This window comes from Oryzias melastigma, linkage group LG14 (assembly GCF_002922805.2).
Source record: "Oryzias melastigma strain HK-1 linkage group LG14, ASM292280v2, whole genome shotgun sequence".
Lineage (NCBI taxonomy): Eukaryota > Metazoa > Chordata > Actinopteri > Beloniformes > Adrianichthyidae > Oryzias > Oryzias melastigma.
In genome coordinates this window covers 23,629,104-23,634,133 of record NC_050525.1, presented here as the reverse complement: position 1 = coordinate 23,634,133, position 5,030 = coordinate 23,629,104, and positions in this window count along the sequence as shown.

Sequence of the window (5,030 nt, the reverse complement as noted above, 5' to 3'; positions counted from 1 at the left end):
TGCAGAAGGTCTGACTGGACGTTGTTACTGGGAGGTGGAGTGGAGCGGGGTGGTTTACACGGCAGTTGCATACAAAGATTTCAGTCGTACAGGAACTAGTAATGAATGTGGGTTTGGATTTAATGATAAATCCTGGGCACTAAAATGTTCACCCACTGAATATAAATGTTACCATAACCAAAAAAGTTTTATTTCCACTGCAGCTCCTCAATCCTCCAGAGTTGGAGTTTATTTAAATCACAGAGCAGGAACTTTGTCTTTCTACAGCGTTTCTGACTCCATGACTCTCATACACAAAGTCCAGACCACATTCACTCAGCCTCTGTATGCTGGATTCCGGCTTCCATCGAAGTCTGGAGGAATGTTCAGATTGTGTGGATTGAAAAGAAAAGCTTTGACTGATCTGTGAGGCTCAATGATAAAATATGGATGCAAAAAAATATATAAAAAATACAGACAAAAACACTTCTTTTGCAATTTAAAAAAATGGTTTGACATAGAGTTAATTGTAAACAGAATATTTTTTTAAGAATGAAAAAAAAGTGCTAAAAGTGCTTTCCCAGCTGAACCCAAGTACGTGAGCCGCAACAAGACGTTCTTGAAGCTTTCTGAACTTGCTCAATGTCTTAAAATCAAAGTAGTTTGATGATTGCCATTGTTTCTAAAGTTATTTTAAATATCTTATTTTTTAACTTGCTTAAATGTATTACAGTTTATTTTTGTACTGTATATAATTTGATTTGAATGTTAAATGTTAAAAATAATCAAAATTGTTTTTTTTTTTACTACTGTTTCTTAGTTTTATCAGCTAATGACAGCAGGTCAAAATCAAATATTTTTGTTAGATAAAGGGTGCGATGTAAATAAATATTTACTAATTTTAGGATTAAGTCATGTTTACTCTACTTTCTGATCACATCTGTTTAATGCAAGGAAAAAAGACTCACACAACACGTTTGAATTTGTGTATTGATAACTAAAGTTTCTAACCTCTTCTTCATAGTTCCAAGAGGACAAAATGGAGGCCAAGATTTTCACTTCCTGTTTATGAGGGTTGGGCATCAGGAAGTAGAAGGGGGTTTGAATTTGACTGATTACCTTTCTATCTGTAGTAATTTTTTTTTTCTCATTTGACATCAGTTTCTGTTGTTTACAGGAGTTTAAATGTATAGTTTTTGTTGTGTCTGTTTTGTTTGGTTAAAGTGTCTTTCTTCCTGGGCGGGACCAGACTGTTAATTTGTAGCTCATCATAGGATCTGAGTGTGAAAGAGGCTGAAGAGGGAAGAGAAAATGTTAAATGTCAATCAAATGTGGTTTTGTCAAATAAAGAACTTTATTGTTCCTGAACCTTTTGGACGTCTGCCTCCTATGTGAACCAGAACGCTCTGGTCGTATTGTAACATCCAGATACTGTACATTTGTTACTTTTTGATCATTTTTCCCACACTACAACATGATTTTATTCATAATTTACTTAGTTTTCTTAATGACAATTTTTAAAAATATATTTCAAAAATAATATCTTTAGAAATGTCAACAGTACAGAATTATTTAAAGGTTTGAAGTAACCTTTTTTCAGTTCTTTAATGGTAGTGGTGAGTAGATGAGGATCATGAAGCTTTTCCACACATTGACAAACTGTATTGATGCTGTGTCAATAATTTGTCACTGAATACTGAAACCTGCTGGACCTGAAACATCTCTACAGGGAGTTCAGTTTACAGATTCAACTGACACTGATATGATGACCAAGTATAGATTACAATATAATCTAAGACATTGTGTTTTATGTTATATTATTTCATATCTTTATTCACATTTAAAATATATTTGGAATTTCTGGACACAGTCAATAAATAATGCAAGCTTGAATTTTAATGTGAAAGTGAACAAATAGTCATTGAGGATGTTAGTTAATGTGGATTTTTTTGTACAAATTTTTATTCAAAATAGATTAATCTGACGTTTTGAAATTAAATCTATTAAGTTTTTGTGATAATATTTTGAAAGTATCCTTCCATGCAGCACAGATGAGACCAGAGAGTACAAAGATATTCCGAGGGCAGCTGGAAGAGGTTTAGCTAGATAGTCTTTTGGTTGTCCCAGTATTTGATGAGATCCTGGCACCAAATAATATTTCCCTCTTCCAGATATCTTTGTAGCTCCCATATTGCATTAGCTTATCACTTTCAATCTTCCTGCCCACTTTGATAGATCTGGTTTTAGGACAAACCACAGTACTGAGACAGCTGTTTTAAAGATTTTAACTGATCTAAGGAATAATCCTGACTTGCTGAAACGCTCTGTCCTGGTGCTACTTGATTTTAGTGCTGCCTTCAATGCAGTAGATCACCAGATTTTATTAGATAGACTTAGGAGTCGGGTTGGCCCTTTCAGGAACTGTTCTTAACTGGTTCCACTCTTATCTCACAGAGCCAAATTTTTATGTAAGTTTGGATACATGCTCCTCAAGATTCCATAAAATAAGTTGTGGGGTTCCCCAAGGGTCAATTTTAGGTCCCATATTTTTTAATTTGTACATGTTACTTCTTGGGGATGTCATCAGGAGACACGGCGTTGACTTTCACAGCTACGCTGATGATACTCAGCTTTACATTGCTGTGTCTCCTAATGACCCTGAACCTTTAAATACTCTTTTTAATTGCAATTCAAATATAAAGTCATGGATGGCAGAGAACGTCTTACAGCTCAACCAGGACAAGACCGAAGTTTTAATCATCGGTCCTGAAGCCAAGAGAGAGATGATTTTACCCAAGATCAATCATTTTAATCCTTCTCACTGTGTGAGAAACTTGGGTGTACTTTTTGACTCTAAGCTGAATTTTATCTCTCACATTAAAAAAGTATTTAAGACTGGATTTTATAATCTCAAAAGCATTACCAGAGTCCGCCCATTCCTCTCTCTTGCCAGCACAGAGGTGCTGATGCATGCTTTTATTTTTAGTCGTTTAGATGATTGTAATGCCCTGCTCTCTGATTTACCCAGTAAATCAATTCATAATCTACAACTGCTTCAGAACTCAGCGGCACGAGTTCTGACAAGGACCAGGAGGCGGGAACACAAGTATTCTTATTGGTTTATAAAGGATTTTATGGTCTTGGACGTTCTTATTTAAGTGATCCTTTTTTAAAGTATGAACCCTCGCGGACCCTGAGGTCCTCCGGCACCGTCCTCTTAATTGTCCTTAAGGTGAGGACTAAAACCTATGGTGAGGCTTCATTCTGCCATTACGGTCCTCGACTGTGGAACTGCCTTCCGGAGAGCCTCAGATGTGCAGAGACTGTAGAGGTTTTTAAGAAGAGGCTCAAGACTCACCTTTTTAATCTGACTTTTGCATGACTTTTATGTATTTTTACAATTTTAAATTGTTTTTAATGCTTTTTATTTATTTTAAACTCGTGGGGGGGAGGGGGGCTATTGCTGCGTTTCCCATTCTCATTGAGGCATCTGGACCCAGCAGCTTCAGCGTTAACAGTAAACATGAACAGCAGTGTCACTACTTAGTGCAAAATTTGTGCATTCAACAGAACAAAACTTAAATAATTCAAATAGCTACCTGGCACATTGGTGCCCGCAACAGCCAGTCTCCCTCTGTCTGTACTTGGTGAGAACCCATCGAGAATCGCAGATCTAAATATTGCAATATATCACAATATTTTGCCATATACCCCTAATGTAAACCAGGTCACTCTACATTCTGACATCCAGCAAATCTTTTAGTTTTAATTCATATTTTTTTACACTATAACATGAATTGACCCACAATTTGCTTAGTTTGCTAAATGACAGATTTTTCAATAAAATGTTTCAAAATAAAATAACTAGAAAGTATTTGAATGACACAATAACTGTTTGGACTCTGACTGTGGAGATATACCTGTGACCTCTGCTTAACTTAATTAAAAATACTGTCATTTTTATTACATTTAATTTTATTATTAAAATGTATTATTTAAAATATTTTACCATTATTGTATAACAACTTTTTAAAGAAAATAAAACATTTATTGTATATCCTTATTGTCATCTTAACTAAAATTATGTTTAAAATATTCTGTTCTTTGCTGTATATGAGTATCACATATATTTTCTTTGTGCTGTTCATCATGTGTTTAGAATATAAAATGTTCTTAATTCTGAAAATTGTAATCTCTCTTGTGTTTTAGTTTAATCAGCTAATAAGAGTCGGTCAAAAATCAAAGCTGTTTATTTGTTAGATGTAGAAAAACATTTTCTGATTTTATGATTAACATTTATTTAATTCAGCTGATAATTAAAAGTTAATTATAAGAGTTCACTACATATCTTCTCGTCTTTCTTCAGAAATGTCAGAATCAAACAAAGTCTGAGATCTTGATCACACAAACACTTTTTAAATCAATCCAGACGTTTAAATCTGTACGACTTTGTTGATTTTACAGTGTTGCATATAGAAAACATTACCGTGCAAAATCCAAAAACAGTTCAAGATCAAATGAATAAAGTTTCTGAGTGTCAGTGTGCTGCACTAAACTGTGGAACAGGTTCAGCAGTGAGCTCAAACAATATAAAACAATATACTGTAAATTGTCATCTCAAATATATTATATATATCTATGTATTTTCCGTTTTTGATTCCTTGAAGTCAATCAATTAGTAAAAACTTTTATCTTTTTAGATGTTGAAATAATTATGGATGATTGTTGATAAACTTAATGACAACGTAATTTTACTGCAATTCTTTTCTGTGTAATAAAAATATGAATATGAGGTGTAATTTCCTCTTGACTCTTAATCATTAAGACTTTATCTTTCATGATGAAAGGAGTTGGACGCCGTCTGTTGAAGTTCATGGTTTGAGAGATGGAGGAGTCCAGAACAAATGTGAATGGTTTGGTCCAGAAGATGAAGGTTATCCAGGATTATAAATCAGGCCAGGAGTAAAGGCCTGTAAGATTTAAAACCAGAGTAAGTCTTTAACTAATGTGGGCTCAATGCCGGTTAGGTGACAGACTGGTGGGTAAAAGCT